We start from the raw sequence: 20,212 nt of genomic DNA on the forward strand, positions 1-20,212 counted from the left end.
AACCTCCCTAATCTTATGTAAAGTGATAGGTAGTTTAGTAGGACTTACTATTTCCTAATTAGTGTGGTTTTTGTTTCTACCAGGACATAAGATTGTGATCACCCTTGTGATGAATTCAGTAACAGTTCCACCAGAGGTAATCCCTTAGCAGGGAACTTACACTAGACCTGTTTACCAAACAAAAGGCCCTGATATAATAAAATACTAACATGCAAAGCCCTTGGCAATCTCCCTTCTGCCTCACCTTAATCTCACTTAGCTGCCAACCATTGTTTCAGCCACCATTTCTAACCAATCCCCATAAAACCTAGCTTTAAATGCCATGTTATTAGAGTGTGTATCCACTGTCCCTGATTGTTGCAATTTTCCACTAATCAGTTCATTCCCCTTTCTTTCTTTTTGTCTTTTGAGACAGGGTCTCGCTCTGTTGCCTGGGCTGGAGTATAGTGGCATGATCACAGCTTACTGCAGTCTCCACCTCCCAGGCTCAATCAAGATCCTCCCATCTCAGCTTCCCAAATAGCTGGAACTACAGGCGCACGCCACCACACACGGCTATTTTTTTGTAGAGACAGGGTAGCCACATTGCCCAAGCTGGTCTCAAACTCCTAGGCTGAAAGAATCCCCCACCTTGGCCTCCCAAAGTGCTGGGATTACAAGCGTGAGCCACCGCAGCTGGTCCCCTTTATTTCTTGCCAATTTTGTGTCCTGGCTCACTGTCACTTTACAACACTACTTCTATCTTAATTCTTGACTATTGCAATTTCAACATACACATGGGTCAGTAGTTTCCAAAGTACAGTCCCTGGACCACAGCAGCATCAGCATCACCAGGGAATTTAGAAATGAAAATTACCAGGCTCTACCCCAGAAACTAGGAGTGGGATCTTGCAATCTGTATTTTTTTTGTTGTGTTGTTTTGCATTTTTTTAGAGATGGTCTCACTATGTTACCTGGACTGGTCTCAAACTCCTGAGCTCAAGCAATCTTCTTCCCTCAGCCTCCCAAGTAGCTAGGACTACAGGCATACGTCATTGCACCCAGCACAATCTGTGTTTTAATTATCTTTCCATATATAAGTCTAATGCATGCTAAAGTTTGAGAACTATTAACATAAATGATCCTTCAACCAACCTGGCCTTTTGATTCCCTAAAAACTTAACAGCTATACCTTTCACCTTCCTTAAATACTGATTCCCATCTTTTTACCAAAAACATCAACCATCTTAGTTTCAATTTCATGCATCCCTCTCTCTGACCACCTATGACCTTCCTAGCCCATTCTGTCAAATAACTACACAAATTCAGAGTTTTCATGACCATCAATAAATTGATCCTACCATCTCCCTCACCCCCTTGATTTCAGCTTTTCTCTCCTGATACAACTTAGGTTCCATGATCAATCATAAGCATTCTCTTGAATACACCTTCAACTTCCTTGCCTCTCACTCACTTCGTTGTACTCACTTACCAAAACCGCCTCCTTGGCTTAATTCAGCTGTCTACCTGCTCTGCACCTATGCAGCCAAATGAAGTTGGAGAAAACAAAGTAACTAGTCTGGCCAGGTGCAGTGGCTCACGCCTGTAATCCCAACACTGGGTGGATCCCTTGAGGCCAGGAGTTTGAGACCAGCCTGGCCAACATGGTGAAACCCCCTCTCTACTAAAAATACAAAATTTAGCTGAGCATGGTGGCACGCACCTGTAGTCCCAGCTACTTGGGAGGCTGAGGCATAAGAATCGCTTGAACCTGGGAGGCAGAGGTTGCAATTAGCCGAGATTGCACCACTACACTCCTTCCTGTTTTGGCGACACAGCGAGACCCTGTCTCAAAAACAAACAAACAAAAAAAAGTAGTCTCACTTTATATTCATGATGGTCAGAACCTTAAGAGAGCACTTAATACTACCAGCCAATCATATTATGTTTCTTCAGACCGCAATTACATCCTTCAACAGATGACCTTACTTCCTACTTGACTAAGAAAATTTAAGCAATTGGAGAACTTCCAGTTACTCCCACAACATCATTATCTCATCTTACCATATCTCCACCTATATATATACACCACCTTGCCTGTACTATATGGTTCATATCACATGCTGCAAGCACACAGAAGTCACTCAATGCAAATGTGATGAATAAAGTGAATGTATCCATTAATGAATCTATATAAATGTTTTCCCCTCTGCCTTCATTCCTGGCACTTTCTACCTAGCACATCCACTTTCAAAACCACTTCATCACCTTTTCAGAGAAGTTTTTTTCTGATTTTCCCGAATTGCTTCCCTTTACCCTCCTGTCGATGCTTCTTGTAGCACACATCATTGCACTCTAATGCTATATTTACATTTATTTCCTTACTAAACTGTAAGCTTCTTAAGGGAGATACTGTATCTAATACACTTTTGTAATACTGTCCCATCATATAATCTGGCTTCTGTGTTTTTGGTTTTGTTGAAAACAGTGAAACAGCAGACTCTTCCTACTGTGTTTGGTACTGGGTTGATAAACAGCAGAGTTTAGTGGCAATTTGCCACAGAGGGAGATGCAGGCCTGGAGGACTCACTTCCTGAAGGCCTGCAGGCTGAGACTGCTACAGAGCTGATGCCAGCTGAGTCACTCTTGCATCTCAACCTCCAACTCTGAAACAGAGATGTGGATCTCTGATTAGCCTTCTCTACTGTGCTAGCTAATGCAAAGCTACCTTTGCATATGTAAGGTCTAGCAGGGGAGAACCAGGAGGTAGGCAGCAGAAGATCCTTTATAAAAGACCAAGCCTGAAATCTGAAAATCCCTGAAATTCCTTAGAAATTGATCATCTTAACTCTTTCTTTGCCAAGCCTGCATTTCCTGATTTATATCCTTGTTACAGCTGAAAGAAGCTCATCATGTAAAGGTTTATAGCACCACCATTTTCCTCAGAGGATTTTACATATGCAACCTATGGATGGATTTTTATAAGAACTATACCTTGGACTTCCTGCATGAAGTTAGGAAGGTTATCTTCAGAGGCTCCAAGTTTTAATGCATTCCAGTGTTGTCAAATCCAAAAGCAATTAAATACTGTTGTGTGGTTTTGAATTATAGCCTGCTTGTTAAAATAGCTACTGTTTCCCCTAAGGACAGCCTGCATTTTTACCTGATGTCATCTGACTCTGGGTCTCAAGAGAGTGGGGAACCTAATAGAACAACTGAATAAATGTAGTTCTAAGACAGTGAATTATAAGGTGATGGTGGAAGAGTGGTTACCAATTTTAGTGACCTCCAGGTAGAACAATGGAAAGGAAGTCATGTAAGCCCCAGATTGGGGAAAAAAATGAAAGTAATAATGACCAAGTAAACATTAAGTCAGGGGTGATGTGGAAGACAGTGTGGCGATTCCTCAAAGACCTAGAACCAGAAATACCATTGGAACCAGCAGTCCTAGTACTGGGTATATACCCAAAGGAATATAAATCATTCTATTCTATTCTATTCTATAGAATATGAATCATTCTAACATAAATCATTCTGTTATATCATTATAAATTATATAAATCATTCTATTATACAATGATGTGTGCTACAAGAAGCATCAACAGGAGGGTAAGGGGAAGCAGTTTGGGAAAATCAGAAAAAAAACTTCTCCAAAAAGGTGATTAAGTTGTTTTGAAAGTGGATGTACTAGGTACATATAAAGATACATACATATTGCAGCACTATTCACAATAGCAAAGACATGGAATCAACCCAAATGCCCATCAGTGATAGACTGGATAAAAAAAATGTGGTACATATACACCATGGAATACTATGCAGCCATAAAAAGGAACGAGATCATGTCCTTTGCAGGGATGGGGATGGAGCTGGAAGCCATTATCCTCAGCAAACTAACACAGGAACAGAAAATCAAACACCACATGTTCTCACTTACAAGTGAGGGTGAACAATGTCAACACATGGACACAAGGAAGGGAACAACCCCCAATGGAGCCTGTCAAGGGGAGGGCAGAGGGAGGGAGAACATCAGGAAATACAACTAATGCATGCTGGGCTTATTACCTAGGTGATGGGTTGATAGGTGCGGCAAACCACCATGGCACACGTTCACCTATGTAACAAACCTGCACATCCTGCACATGTACCCTGGAACATAAAATGAAATTTTAAAAAGTCAGGGGTGATATTTTGCTCATCATAGCTTTACCTTAAACCCCTGTATAGTGTCATCTGCCTTTAGAATATGCTGGCAGAAATATACTTTATTATCTGATACCCAAGTTACTACTGCAACAGGGAAACTAATTTCTACCTCACCCTGGGCTCCAAATTTCACCCCCACTGCACTGAGGGTAAACACTGAAGCCAAATGGGCCTTGATTTGGGACCCTTGTGTTCCTTTGCTCTCCCATCACCATCTGACCCCACCGCACGCCTCATATCCACCCATCCCAGAAGGAAGCTGCCTCTAAGGACTAAGTAGTAAATCTCTCAAAGTTATTTGTGGAAAGTCCTAAGGACACAAATCAGCAACAAAATCCGTTGGGTTTTTTCCCACCTCTCTTAAAACAATCCATAGTTGCATATTTTCCTTATTTGTTCATCTCAACTTCAGCAAAAGCCTTGCAGGTTAGCCCAACCCACTCACCTAAGAAAATTTGAAACAAAATGTTACTCTCCTCACTTTTCAGTACAAAATGAAATGAAGTGGAACCATTTGCCTGAGGTGAATGAGTCAGGGGTAGGGGACTGGAATGCAGGACTTGATTCCTCGGTGTCCTAACTCTAACCACATTCCCTCTACTCTGCGATATTTAAGTTGTTTATTGTACTGTGAGGAGCAGGAATAGGTAAGGGAGATGGTTCACTTTTTATGTTTTTATTCAGAAACTTACATCTGAACTCTAACCCGCATGTAAGACACTCCATTTTAACTTTAGCAGGAGTAAGTGAAGATTCATAACATATAATTTGCATCAAGCCTTGGATACAGTGACTTTTCCTGGGCCTTAAGCAAGACTATTTGCTATATATTGATAGAGAGGGCTCTTAGTAAAGAAGGGAATAAGGCAAATAGGTGTTAATACCTAACCCTAAACATTTTAAAAAGTGATCATTTAACTCCCTAATCTCTACCCATAATGTTTACAAATAAGTTCTCAGTTTTTAAACTTGACACCAGGAGCTTATATAGCTTTTCATATGAGAGACATTAAGAAATGTAGCTTTTAATTCAGGCTTACCTTTTTGCATCAGAGAGTATGAGGCCTTGAACAATGATGGCCATGTTCTCTTGGTTTTATCTGTTTTTACTTTAGTTATTAGCAAAATATATACTTTTTTTTAAAATCTAGGAATAAACAAATAAACACAATGAATGTATTATAATGTATATTCAAAAACATATCAAAACAGCCTTACCCAACTAGTCTTGAAAAAGATAACCTTTGGGAAATCTTCCAGGCCAGTCATGACTGCTGGAAAGAAAATAAGCAAATACTTACTAAAGGGCTTTCTCCAAGCGACATATTTCTCTTAGAATTTCTAGTCTTTGGATGCTGACACCTTCACCTTCATCCCAGATGACGTAGAAATTCAGCTCGGAATTCAGAAATGGGTAGCTTCCAGTTCCTCTGACAATATTACTCAATCAACAAGTTGTCTACCTAGCTAAGGCACAGCTTCCTGGAATTAAGACTGCATAACCTAGGTTATAATTAACTCAGACTTCCTCCTCCTCTTGTACCTTGGCCATGACCTTAATCCTCACCTAGATTTCCGTCCCATCTACGGATACAAATTTGTTCTAAATTAGATCAACTGAACTCTATTCCTTTTAGCCTAAGATAAGTTGGCACTGGTGGCTGAAAGGAATCCTAAACCAATTTTAGACCATATAGTTAGACTTTAAGCATGACTCAAAAAAAGCTAGACATCTCAGTGGAGAGATAATATTGCTCAGTTTTATCCATTTTCCCTCATTAAAAAAAAAAAACTTGGGAGGACTTTGAGAATGGTCAGTAGGATTAGAATAATGAGAGCAATTGAAGCTGTGGGAAGACTAATAGTTGATAGTGGTTTACACCTGTAATCCCAACACTTTGGGAGGCTGAGATGGGAGGATCGCTTGAGGCCAGGAGTTCACGACCAGCCTGGTCAACACAGCGAGACTTCGTCTGTACAGAAAATTAAAAATAAAGCCAGGTGTTCCTCATGCCTGTAATCCCAACACTTTGGGAGGCTGAGGCGGGTGGATCCCTTGAGCTCAGGAGTTTGAGACCAGCCTGGGCAATATGGCAAAACCCTGTCTCTACAAAAAAAAATACCAAAATTAGCCAGGCATGGTGGTGTGCACCTGTAGTTCCAACTCCACAAGAGGCTGAAGCTAGAGGATTGCTTGAGCCTGGGAGGTACAGGCTGCAGTGAGCCATGATCGCACCACTGCACTCCAGCATGGGCAACAGAGCAAGACCCAGTCTCAAAAAATAATAAATAAAAACTAAATTAAAAACTTAGCCAAGGGTGATGGTGCACACCTGTAGTCCCAGCTGCTCAGAAGGCTGAGGCAGGATGATTGCTTGAGCCCAGAAGTTCATGGCTGCAGTGAGCTATAATCGTGCCACTGTACTCCAGCCTGGTGACAGAGTGAGACCTATGTCAAAAAAAGAAAGAAAGGCCAGGTTCGGTGGCTCACGCTTGTAATCCCAGCACTTTGGGAGGCCAAGGCAGGCAGAGGCGAGGCGAGGTCGGGAGTTCGAGACCAGCCAACATGGTGAAATCCCATCTCTACTAAAAATACAATTAGCCAGGCATGGTGATGTATACTTGCAATCCTAGCTGAGGCAGGAGAAGCGCTTGAACCCAGGAGGTGGAGGCTGCAGTGAGCCAAGATTGTGCCATTGCACTCCAGCCTGGGCAACAGAGTGAGACTCTGTCTCAAAAAAGAAAAACAGTAATACTAGGCTTAGTGAATTTTTTCAAAGTAATTTGGAGGCAAACAAAATGTTTACAATTCTGGGAACTGCAGCATTGATAATACACAGAAATAAAAGGAATGATGAAATGGGAGGGACTTTGGAATTTAGCTGCTTTCAACTGCATGGATTTAAAGTTAGATTTAAGTGATGATCAGTAGGTCCATTGCTGCTTACCTAAAGAGCTCAAAGCCCTATCCTATATGATCTTGTTGGTTCTCACAACTTTACAAGAGATATGGGTCAGAGAGTAGAATCAAGAATTTTGCTGGTATGAAAGTTGAGATTTAAAGAAGCTGTTACGTAACTTCACTGACATGCAGTGTCTTCCAAAAAAGAGGAATGCCTTACCTATTACGTTAAAGAGAAAATAGAAACCATCCAGCATGAACTCCTTCAGTTTTCTCCCTTTCACTTCGAACTGATGTACTTTTTTTTTTTTTTTTTTTTTTTTGAGACAGAGTCTTACTCTGTCATCCAGGCTGGAGTGCAGTGGCATGATCTCAGCTCACTGCCACCTCAACCTCCCAGGTCCAAGTGGTTCTCCTGTCTCAGCCTCCCAAGTAGTAGGGATTACAGGCATGTTTCACCATGCCCGGCTAATGTTTGTATTTTTAGTAGAGACAGGGTTTTCACCATGTTGGCCAGGCTGGTCTCGAACTCCTGACCTCAGGTGATCCACCCACCTCAGCCTCCCAAAGTGCTGGGATTACAGGTGTGAGCCACCGCACCTGGCCTGAATGGATCTACTTCTGATTACACCCTCTTTCTGCTGTCCCTTCCCTTCTTTCTCCTATCCCAGAGGAAAACAGGACATTCTTTCCAAAACTATCTTTCTATGTTTGCTCTTGATTCTCTTCCATTTCACTCTTCAGTGGTCTCTCCCTATTTATTCCTCATTTTCATTTGTCCATTTATTTATTTGTTCAGCAAACATTTATTATATTCTTGTTATGCATCAGATTGTGCTTCTGAAATTTTAAAAGACATGTTTCCTACCTTCAAGGGGCTCACAGTCTAGTGGAAGACGTAGTAAAACAACTACAAATCATACAACTGTGATACAGTATTTAAAGATCAACAATAAAAGTCTACACATGATGCTCTGGTTGTGCATGTAGCAGAGCTGGGTCTGGAGCTTAACCAAGAGGATAAGAGGGGAAAGGCATTTAAACAAAGGAAACATGCACCAAAGCATGATCACACAAGAGAATTCAAATAAAATTAGTTCACTAAGGAAAGAACACAAATAATAGATGTGTTTTGAAGACAAGGGGTAAGGGAGAGTTACACCAGATAATAAAGAATCTTGAAGGTGATAAGGAATTATTAAAATATATTAAGGATGGAAGTAATATGGTCAGATTTGCATTTTAGGAAATTCAATCACATATCAGAGGAGGGGACTGGGAACTGGCAGGGCGTGGTGGCTCACGCCTGTAACCCTAGCACTTTGGGAGGCCGAGGCGGGCAGATCACCTGAGGTCAGGAGTTCCAGACCAGCCTGGCCAACATGGTGAAACCCTGTCTCTACTAAAAATACAAAAATTAGCTGGAGGTGGTGGCACATGCCTGTAGTCCCAGATACTGCAGAGGCGGAGGCAGGACACTCCCTCGAACCCGGGAGCTGAAGGTTGCAGTGAGCCAAGATCGCACCACTGCACCCTAGCCTGGGTGACAGAGTGAGACTCTATCTCAAAAAAGAAAAAAAATAAAAGACTGGGAACTATTGTGTAATCTTGAAGAGAAATGGGCAATTGGAAGTGTATGGTGGTATAATTAGAAGAGGGAATATAGGCTGGGTGCAGTGGCTTACACCTGTAATCCCAGCACTTTTGGAGGCCAAGGCGGGTGGATCACCTGAGATCAGGAGTTCAAGACCAGCCTGGCCAACATGGCAAAACCCCATCTCTACTAAAAATACAAAAAATTAGCCGGGCATGGTGGTGGGCGCCTATAATCTCAGCTACTCGGGAGGCTGAGGCAGGAGAATGGCGTGAACCCGGGAGGCGGAGCTTGCAGTGAGCCGAGATGGCGCCACTGCACTCCAGCCTGGGGGGACAGACCAAGACTCTGTCTCAAAAAAAAAAAAAAACAAAACAAAAATTAGCCAGGTGTAGTGTCACGTGCCTATACTCCCAGCTACTTGGGAGGCTGAGGCAGGAGAATCCCTTGAACCCGGGAGGTAGAGGTTGCAGTGAGCAGAGGTCATGCCACTGTACTCCAGCCTGGGCGTCACAGCAAGACTTTGTCTCAGAAAAAAAAAAAAAAAAAGAAGAAGAGGGACTATAGAAAGAGGCAAATTTCAGTGTAAAGAGGAATTCGATTTAAGGACATACAAATGAAGATGCCTAACACAGTACTGGTTATATGTGTCTGAAATTCAAGAGTGGTTAGTGCTGGAGATGTAAATTTAGAAGTGATAAGCATCTTGAGTATAGGTGAGATTGCTTAGGAAGAGTAGGTAAGCTCCATAAGGGAAAGCAAGAAATTTTTGTAGGTTTTGCTTATTGCTATACCCTCATCGCCTAGAAATGTGCCTGGCATGTAGTAAGCATTCAATATTTGAATAAATGAATGGAATAGTGAAAAAAAGGAGAGCTAAGAACATGACTCTGAGAAACATGAGCATTTAGGATTAAACAAGAAAAGAAGCCCAGGAAGGCGTTTGAGATGGGAAGGTTAGAGAGGTAGGAGGAAAGCAGGAGAGAGCGAGGTCACAGAAACCAAGGGAGGGGAGCTTCTAGAAGATCAACAATGCTGCAAACAGATCAAATACAATAAGACCTAAAAAGTGTTCCTTAGCCAGGCACAAGGATGTGCACCTGTCGTTTCAGCTACTCAGGTGTCTGAGGCTGGAGAGTTCTAGGCCAGCCTGGGCAAGGCAGTGAGACCCCACCTCTTTAAAAAAAAAAAAAAGTGTGCTAGGCCCGGCTCGGTGGCTCACGCCTGTAATTCCAGCACTATTGGGAGGCCAAGGCAGGTGGATCACTTGAGTTCCGGAGTTCGAGACCAGCCTGGCCAACATGATGAAACCCTGTCTCTACTAAAAATACAAAAATTAGCCTGGCATGGTGACACATGCCTGTAATCCCAGCTACTTGGGAGGCTGAGGCAGGAAAATTGCTTGAACCTGGGAGGCGGAGGTTGCAGTGAGCAGAGACTGTCCCATCGCACTCTAGCCTGGGTGACAAGAGCGAAACTCCGTCTCAAAAAAAAAAAAGTGTCCATTAATTTTGGCAAATAGAAAGCCATTGGTGTTTTTTTGTGACAGTAGTTTCAACGGAGATGGCAGTCAGATGATATGGGCCTAAAGACTATATGGGGCCGAGATCATGTCACTGCACTCCAGCCTGGGCGACAGAGTGAGACTCCATCTCAAAAAAAAAAAAAAGTACATGGAACATGGCAAGGAATGGAGACTGTGAATGTAGGTGACTCTTTTCAGAAATGTGGCTGCTTTTTTTTTTTTTTTTTTTGTGAGACGGAGTCTCGCTCTGTCACCCAGCCTAGAGTGCAATGGCAAGATCTCGGCTCACTGCAACCTCTGTGCTTCCCAGGTTCAAGCGATTCTCCTGCCTCAGCCTCCTGAGTAGCTGGGATTACAGGCATGTGCCACCACGCCCGGCTAATTTTGTATTTTTAGTAGAGACAGGGTTTCTCCATATTGGTCAGGCTGATCTCGAACTCCTGACCTCAGGTGATCCGCCTGCTTCAGCCTCCCAAAGTGCTGGGATTACAGGCATGAGCCACCACGCCCAACCTATTTTTTATATTAAATATTAAAAACATATATATTATATAATATATACATGTGTGTATATATATATTTTTTTGCAGTGGAGTCTCGCTCTGTCACCCAAGCTGGAGCACAATGGTGCAATCTCAGATCACTGCAACCCCCACTTCCCGGGTTCAAGCAATTCTCCTGCCTCAGCCTCCTGAGTACCTGAGACTACATGCATGTGCCACCACACCCAGCTAATTTTTGTTTGTTTGTTTGTTTGTTTGCTCTTTGTTTTTTTGAGACGGAGTCTTGCTCTGTCGTCCAGGCTGGAGTGCAGTGGCACAATCTCAGCTCACTGCAACCTCTGCCTCTGTTCAAGCAATTCTCCTGACTCAGCCTCCCAAGTAGCTGGGATTACAGGTGCCCGCCACTACCAGGCCTGGCTAATTTTTGTATTTTTAGTAGAGACAGGGTTTCACCAAGTTGGCCAGGCTGGTCTTGAACTCCTGACCTCAGGCGATCCACCTGCCTTGGCCTCCCGAAGTGCTGGGATTACAGGTGTGAGCCACCGTGCCCAGCCTAATTTTTGTATTTTTAGTAGGGACGGGGTTTCACCGTGTTGGCAGGCTAGTCTTGAAATCCTGACTTCAGGTGATCCGCCCACCTCAGCCTTCTAAAGTGCTGGGATTATAGTTATGAGCTGCCATGCCCAGCCCCAATATTTAAATTTTTAAAAAATCTTGGCCGGGCATGGTGGCTTATGCCTGTAATCCCAGCACTTTGGGAGGCCAAGGTTGGCAGATCACCTGAGGTCAGGAGTTCAAGATCAGCCTGGCCAAGATGGCAAAACCTGTCTCTACTAAAAATACAAAAAAAATTAGCTGGGCAAGGTGGCGGGCACCTGTGGAATCACTTGAACCCAGGAGGTGGAGGTTGCAGTGAGCCGAGATCGTGCCACTGCACTCCAGCCTGGGCGACAGAGTGAGACTCCATCTCAAAAAAAAAAAAAGGTACATGGAACATGGCAAGGAGGTGGAGACTGTGAATGTAGGTGACTCTTTTCAGAAATGTGGCTGTTTTGTGTGTGTGTGTGTGTGTGTGAGATGGAGTCTCGCTCTGTCACCCAGGATACAGTGCAATGGAGAGATCTCGGCTCACTGCAACCTCTGCCTCCCAGGTTCAAGTGATTCTCCTGCCTCAGCCTCCTGAGTAGCTGGGATTACAGGCATGTGCCACCACGCCCAGCTAATTTTGTATTTTTAGTAGAGACGGGGTTTCTCCATGTTGGTCAGGCTGATCTCAAACTCCCGACCTCAGGTGACCCGCCTGCTTCAGCCTCCCAAAGTGCTGGGATTACAGGCGTGAGCCACCACGCCCAACCTATTTTTTATATTAAATATTAAACATATATATTATATCTATATATGTTTTTTTTTCTTTTTCTTTTTTTTTTTGCAATGGAGTCTCGCTCTGTCGCCCAGGCTGGAGCACAATGGTGCAATCTTAGATCACTGCAACCTCCACTTCCCGGGTTCAAGCAATTCTCCTGCCTCAGCCTCCTGAGTACCTGAGACTGCAGGCATGTGCCAGCCACCATGCCTGGCTAATTTTTGTTTTTGTTTGTTTGTTTTTTGTTTTTTTGAGACGGAGTCTTGCTCTGTCGTCCAGGCTGGAGTGCAGTGGCACAATCTCAGCTCACTGCAAACTCTGCTTCTGTTCAAGCAATTCTCCTGACTCAGCCTCCCAAGTAGCTGGGATTACAGGTGCCCGCCACCACCAGGCCTGGCTAATTTTTGTATTTTTAGTAGAGACAGGGTTTCACCAAGTTGGCCAGGCTGGTCTTGAACTCCTGACCTCAGGCGATCCACCTGCCTTGGCCTCCCGAAGTGCTGGGATTACAGGTGTGAGCCACCGTGCCCAGCCTAATTTTTGTATTTTTAGTAGGGACGGGGTTTCACCGTGTTGACAGGCTAGTCTTGAAATCCTGACTTCAGGTGATCTGCTCACCTCAGCCTCCTAAAGTACTGGGATTATAGTTATGAGCTGCCATGCCCAGCCCCAATATTTAAATTTTTAAAAAACCTTGGCCGCGCATAGTGGCTCATGCCTGTAATCCCAGCACTTTGGGAGGCCGACGTTGGCAGATCACCTGAGGTCAGGAGTTCAAGACCAGCAAAACCCATCTCTACTAAAAATAAAAAAAAATTAACTGGGTGAGGTGGCGGGGCCTGTAATCCCAGCTACTCTGGAGGCTGAGACAGGAGAATCACTTGAACTGGGAAGTGGATGTTGCAGTTAGCCGAGATCATGCCACTGCACTCTAGCCTGGGCGACAGAATGAGACTATGTCTCAAAAAAAAAAAAAAAAAATCTTCCCTTTACTTCATTCTCAAGCTACTGACTTATCTTTCATTACTCTTCCCAATAAGTGAATGGTAGGCTATGTGAGCATATTTTGAATCCTCTTTCTTTGTTGGTTCTCCTAATATTTCCCAACTATTTATATTCTGACCTAATCATTCATTACTTATCTCTGCCTCCTTGCCTTCTCTTTCACACCCTATATTTAATACAGTCAGCAAATCAGCAAATCCTTACCCTTTTTTTTTCATTTTTTTCTTTTTTTAGAGCCTACAGCTATTGTACCATCTATCTTCAAAATGTATCCTGAATCTGACAATTTTCCATCACCTCAACACTACCACCCAAGGCCCAGACACCATCTTCTCTCACCCAGACCACTGCAATAGCCTTCTGACTGGTCTCCCCACTTTCACCCTTGCCTTTCTATTGTTTATTCTTGTTTTGTTGTTGTTGTTGTTGTTGTTGTTGAGTCAGAGTCTCACTCTCTTGTCCAGGCTAGAGTGCAGTGGCATGATCTCAGCTCACTGCAACCTCTGCCTCCTGGGTTCAAGTGATTCTCCTGCCGCAACCTCCTGAGTAGCTGGGATTACAGGCATGCCACCACGCCCGGCTAATTTTTATATTTTTAGGAGAGACGGGGTTTCACCATGTTGGTCAGGCTGGTCTCGAACTCCTGACCTTGTGATCCACCCGCCTTGGCCTCCCAAAGTGCTGGGATTACAGGCGTGAGCCACCACGCCCGGCCTATTGTTTATTCTTAAACCAGCAGACAGAGTGATCCTTTCAAATATTAAGTCATATTTTGTCAGTCTTCAGAAACTTCCAATAGCTTCTCCTGTCATTTTGCGTTCTCATATGCTCTGAAACCATCACCACCACAGACGTCCCTCGTCTAGTTTCCTACCACTCTTCCTCCAGCCACACTGGCCTCGTCACCTCCAAACACACTTCACCTCGGGGCTTCTGCATTTGCTGTTTTATGCTTGGAATGCTTTTCCCTCAGACATCATTTGGTTTATTCTCATCTCCTTCAATGCTCTGTTCAAATAGCCCCTTAACCCAAAGTCTGGCCACATTTTATAAACTATTGTACCTCAGCCGCTCCCAAGTCTCTACTTTCTATCCTGCTTACATCGCACTACTCACCACCTGGCTTGTCCTAGTTATTTATTTATTGTCTGGTTCCCTTCACTAGACTGTGAGCACCCACAAAGCATACCTACCAAGAGCACCTCGCCTAAAGGAGCAGAGATAAAGATAGCCAGAGGCCAGGCGCGGTGGCTCATGCCTGTAATCCCAGCACTTTGTGAGGCTGAGGCAGGCAGATCACGAGGTCAAGAGATTGAGCCCATACTGGCCAACATGGTGAAACCTCATCTCTACTAAAAATACAAAAATTAGCCACGTGTGGTGGCACATACCTGTAGTCCCAGCTACTTGGGAGGCTGAGGCAGGAGAATCACTTGAACCCGGGAGGTGGAGGTTGCAGTCAGCCGAGATCGCGCCACTGCACTCCAGCCTGGTGACAGAGCGAGACTCTGTTAAAAAAAAAAAAAAAGCCAGGAAACTATTCCTGCCCTTGAGGAACCCACACCTCAGTGAGTCATATAACCTAACAAGTAATTAGAATGGAAATACTCAAAGCAGTTGGATGCCACAGGCTGAGGCCCTGGGGAACCATGTGGTTTGGGTGGCAGTTATGGCACTTTTCAGCCTGGGTGATAGTTAAAACTATGAGTTCACTCTAAGAGAATGTGAGAAATGAGAAACACTCAGGAGACACCAGTGTTTAAGAGGCGAAGGACAAAGAAAGGAGGCTGAGACAGAATAATCAAAGAGGGGAAGAAGAGCTGGACCAGTAGGTCCCCAGATGGCGGAGCTCCTAGATTGCCTTTATCGAATACTACCAATAATCATGGCAGTGGACATTTACTAACAATTCTCTACCCGTCAGTTACTGTTGTAAGCATGTTCCATATTTTCACACATTAAGCCTCACAACAACCCCAGGAGTTAGGCACTAGTATAACCTCATTATACAGATGAGGAAACTGATTCACTCACCCAAGTGCACACACCTAATAAGAAATAAAGACTTGGGCCAGGCAGGGTGTCTCATGCCTGTAATCCCAGCACTTTGGGAGTCCACGGCGGGTGGATCACTTGAGGTCAGGAGTTGGAGACCAGCCTGGCCAACATGGTGAAACCCCATCTCTACTAAAAATACAAAAAAAAAAAATTAGCCAGGCATGGTGGTGCTTGCCTGTAATCCCAGCTACTCAGGAGGCTGAGGCAAGAGAATCACTTGAACCCAGTAGGTAGAGGTTGCAGTGAGCCAAGATCACGCCCCTGCCCTCCAGCCTGGGTGACAGAGCAAGACTCTGTCTCAAAAGATAAATAAATAAATAAATAAACAAACAAACAAATAAAAATACAAAAATTACCTGGGCATGTTGGCGGGTGCCTGTAATCCCAGCTACTCCGGAGTCTGAGGCAGGAGAATCACTTGAACCTGGAAGGCAGAGGTTGCAGTGAGCTGAGATCGCACCACTGCACTCCAGCCTGGGTGACGGAGCGATACTTCATCTCAAAAAAAAAAACAAAAGAAAGCTTTGAACGCAAGCAATTTGAGCTTGCTCTTAATCATTACATTGTTATCCATAAGACCACACTCTGCCCACTCTCCATGCTTCTTCATATTTTCTTGACCCTATTAAGGGTCATGTGCTGTTCTGGGCTATGGGTATACAGCAGTGAAGCAAAACCCCCTCCCTTCATGGAGCTTATATCCTTGTAGGGGAGACCGACATTAAACAAGTAAACAAATCTACGGTAATAAGTGCTGTGAAGAAAAATGAAGTAGTATAAGGTATCATGAATGATAAGTGGTGACCTCTGAGGAAGTGACATTTAAACAGAGATCTGAAGGAAAAGAGAGAGTGAGCCAAGAGGTTATCTGGAGGAAGAACATTCCAGGCAGAAGGAACAGTAAGTGCAAAGGCCTTAAGGTATAAGTGTGCCTGACGTGTTCCAGGAACTCCAAGGAGGTCAAAGCAAAAAGGGATACGACGAACTAGGGGGAGAGAGGCAGGAGGTAAGCTTTCAGAAAGCTATGAAAGGTTTCCAAGACATGCTGCTAAATGAAAAGATTAAATTACTCAGCATAGTAGCTTGTGTGGTATAATCACATTGATTAAAAAGATATATATGTGTGTGTGCTTATGTGTATATGCATACATACACATATATAGATATGTATACATGCATACTTATTTATAGTCTGAAATATCAGACAGCAAAGTTAACAGTGATTACCTTGTAGGAGTTAGACTACAGTTGAAGAGAAGGAAGGGATATTTAGACTTTTTATTTCATTTTATTTAGTTTTTGAGAAGGAGTCTCCCTCTGTCACCCAGGCTGGAGTGCAGTGGTGCGATCTCAGCTCACTGCAACCTCCGCCTCCCAGGTTCAAGCGATTCTCCTGCCTCAGCCTCTCAAGTAACTGGGACTACAAGCGCCCACCACCATGCTAATTTTTGTATTTTTAGTAGAGACGGGTTTTCACCATGTTGCTCAGGCTGGTCTCGAACTCCTGAGCCCAAGAGATCCGCCCGCCTCGGCTTCCTCGGCTGGGATTATAGGTATGAGCCACTGCACCCAGCCTAGATTTTCTGTCTTGTATTTTTCCATAGTATTTGTAACTTCTTGCATATCCTACTTTTATAGTAACCAAAAATTAGCTTACAAAAATCAACATTTTTTTTTTTGAGATGGAGTCTCACTTTTGTCACCTAGGCTGGAGTGCAGTGGTGTGATCTCGGCTCACTGCAACCTCTGCCTCCCAGGTTCAAACGATTCTCCTGCCTCAGCCTCCCAAGTAGCTGGGATTACAGGTGCCCGCCACCACACCTGGCTAATTTTTGTCTTTTTAGTGGAGATGGGGTTTCACCATGTTGGCCAGGCTGGTCTCAAACTCCTGAACTCAGGTGATCCACCCACCTCGGCCCAAAATCAACTCTTAACCATGTGTTAAGGGACTCCAGCTAAAGCCCCTTCTCCTTCTTTTGGCAGCTGAGCTTCCTGAAACAGTTTTCTACACATGTTCCTCTTTGCCTTCCCCATTTTCTTCTTAACCAAATGCCATCTGATTTAGACTTCACCTTTCCCCTATGCCTACTCTTCCTGGGAACACCTGTGACTTCCCTCTGACTATAACGAACACTCTGCAGTCCTCTTGCTTCTTGACCTCTCTGCCACATTTGACATTGTTTACAGCTCCTCTGAAACGTTCTCCTTTGCTTTCCTTCTTGCCCCCTTTTACCTTCCTGAGCTGCTTTCTCAGTCTCCTTTCATTGGCTGCTTTTTATAGCCCATCCCACAGACCTGGGTTTCTTCTGGTTCCAGTCTTAATGCCTTTGCCTCTGTGTGCTACACATACTCTTTTGTGTGGTCCATGCCCATAGTTTCAACTACCATCTCCATGCTTCCAAGTCCCAGATCTGTATTTTTAGCCTTTTTTCCTGAGCCCCTGTCCAGTGTACCAACCTGCTTGTTAGACAGCTCCACCTGCAGATCTCACAGACATCTCAACTCAACTGTTCCAAAACCAAAGTCATCATCTCTAATTAAAAACATCTGCTTCCTCTTGTTCTCTTTAACTTACTTGGTGGTACCACCATCTGCCCTATTGACCCCATCTAGCAACCTGAGAAAAGCCCTTTTTCTTTATTTCCTGTATCTAAATGGACAACAAAAGTGATTCTATTTGCTAAATATCTCAGCAATCTGTCTTCATTCCTACATCTTCACTGTCACTGCATTCATTACCAATGATCTGGACTACTGCATATGGATATATGAGTCTGAACCCCTAGGAAGAGACCAGAAATATCCTAACTACATTTTCTGCCTCTATTATCACTACCAGCCTTATACTCAGCTGCCGAGGGATGTGGTACAAATTCTATCATGTCGGTTCCTGCTTAAAACTTTTCAAATGTTTCCTAACCTTTATAGAATAAAATTCAAACTCCTTAATATGCTCTGGCCAGTCATCTTCTGACACTTTCCTACATGTATCTTTTTTTTTTTTTTTTTTTTTTTTTTTCCAGACAAAGTCTCGCTCAGTCTCCCAGGCTGGAGTGCAATGGTGTGGTCACAGCTCACTGCAGCCTCAACTTTCCAGGCTCAAGGGATCTTCCCACCTCAGCCTCCCAAGTAGCTAGGACTAGAGGCACATAACATCACATCCGGCTAATTTTTTCATTTATTTTTTGTAGAAACGAGGTCTCACTATGTTTCCCAGGCTGCTTTTGAACTCCTAGGCTCAAGTGATCCGCCTGACTCAGCCTCCCAAAGTGCTGGGATTACAGGCATGAGCCACCTGCCCAGCCACCCACATATATCTTTTTTGTTGTTGTTGAGGCAGAATCTCAATCTCAGCTAACTGCAACCTCCGCCTCCTAGGTTCAAGCAATTGTCGTGGAGCTGGAATTACAGGCGTGCACCACCACACTCAGCTAATTTTTTTATTTTTAGTAGAGACGTGGTTTCGCCATTTTGGCCAGGCTGGTCTCGAACTCTAGCCTTAGGTGATCTGCCCGCCTCGGCCTCCTAAAGTGCTGGGATTACCGGCGTGAGCCACTGCGCCCCGCCACATATCTTATGTTTAAATAATACCGAAGTACTCTTTGTTTCTCAAAAACCCCGTGCCTTTTCCTGCTGCTGTGAAAGTTTTATGACGTAGCACCTTTGTATCTCCAGCTCTAACGTAGTACCTGGTACAAAGTAGGTGCTCAACAAATGCTTGTTGAATAAATAAAAGGACAAAAGAAAATCAGAAAGCACAAAGGTTGAAAGTAAGGACACTGACCAGAAGACTACTATGAGAGTACAATTTGGAGTAATCAGGAAGAGAGGGAAAGAAAATGCTTTAGTGTAACATTTCCTTCAAGCTTCTACAAGGTGAAACAATCATAATCAAATAATAATTACTCCTGTAATTAGTCTCTCTTTGAAAAATATGAACTTTTGTCATTGGTACAATTTCAAATGGGGACTGCTTAAGTGATTTTAAATAAAATGTTTCTTAAAAACACACACACACACACACATACACACACACACACACAAAAACCCAAACAGCCCAGGACATGACATGTAACTGCCAAAATCCTGACAAAACATGACCCTTTGGGTATAAATCCCAAGGTCCAAGAGTGCATCTGGGAAGAGTCATTTATTTTGCAAACATTAATTGGGTGGTATAGACACTGTTCAGCACAGGGGATAAAACGATAAGTAATACACGGTTTCCTGTCCTCAAAGAGCTCATGGTCCAAGAAGCATCTAGCCCTTGCCTTTGCGCAGAACTCTACTGAATTCTTTTCTTTTTTTTCGAGATGGAGTCTCACTCTGTCCCCAAGGCTAGAGTGCAGTGGTGTGATCGCAGCTCACTGCAACCTCCGCCTCCCAGGTTCAAGGGATTCTCCTGCCTGGGCCTCCCGAGTAGCTGGGACTACAGGCATTCACCACCATGCCTGGCTAATTTTTGTATTTTTAGTAGAGACGGGGTTTTGTCATGTTGGCCAGGCTGGTCTCGAACTCCTGACCTCTTTACAGAAAGCCAGATGCCTATGCTAGGGTTGTATTTAAAGTCCTTTTAGGCTGGGCACGGTGGCTTATGCTTATAATCCCAGCACTTTGGAAGCCGAGGCCGAACTCCTGACCCGCACTTAAGGCCAGGAGTTCGAGACCAGCCTGGTCAAGGTGGCAAAACCTTGTCTCTACTAAAAGTACAAAAATTAAGGCTGGGTGCAGTGGCTCACACCTGTAATCCCAGCATTTTGGGAGGCTGGGATGGATGGATCACTTGAGGTCAGGAGTTCAAGACCAGCCTGGTCAACATGGTGAAACCCTGTCTCTACTAAAAATACAAAAATTAGCTGGGCTTGGTGACACACACCTGTAATCCCAGCTACTAGGGAGGCTGAGGTGGGAGAATTCCTTGAGCCCGGAAGGTGGAGGTTGCAGTGAACTGAGATCACGCCACTGCACTCCAGCCTGGATGACAGAGCGAGACTCTGTCTCAAAAAAAAAAAAAAAAAAAAGTACAAAAATTAGCCGGGTGTCGTGGTGGGCGCCTGTAATCCCAGCTACTCAGGAG

General features: G+C 44.0%; 1 long non-coding RNA gene across 1 annotated transcript in view; it reads right to left on the reverse strand.

The window, feature by feature from the left end:
• LOC134756479 (uncharacterized) overlaps positions 1-5,525 on the reverse strand; it is a 37,385-nt gene extending 31,860 nt beyond the window's left edge. Inside the window, exons 1-3 of the long non-coding RNA XR_010129203.1 lie at positions 5,487-5,525; positions 5,226-5,332; positions 4,045-4,128 (exon numbers count right to left, since the gene is read on the reverse strand). This is a non-coding gene — a long non-coding RNA (uncharacterized lncRNA). The remainder of the gene's footprint in view (positions 1-4,044; positions 4,129-5,225; positions 5,333-5,486) is intronic.
• Between the last annotated feature and the right edge of the window lie 14,687 nt (positions 5,526-20,212).

The sequence above is a fragment of the Gorilla gorilla genome, chromosome 9 (assembly GCF_029281585.2).
Source record: "Gorilla gorilla gorilla isolate KB3781 chromosome 9, NHGRI_mGorGor1-v2.1_pri, whole genome shotgun sequence".
Classification (NCBI taxonomy): Eukaryota; Metazoa; Chordata; class Mammalia; order Primates; family Hominidae; genus Gorilla; species Gorilla gorilla.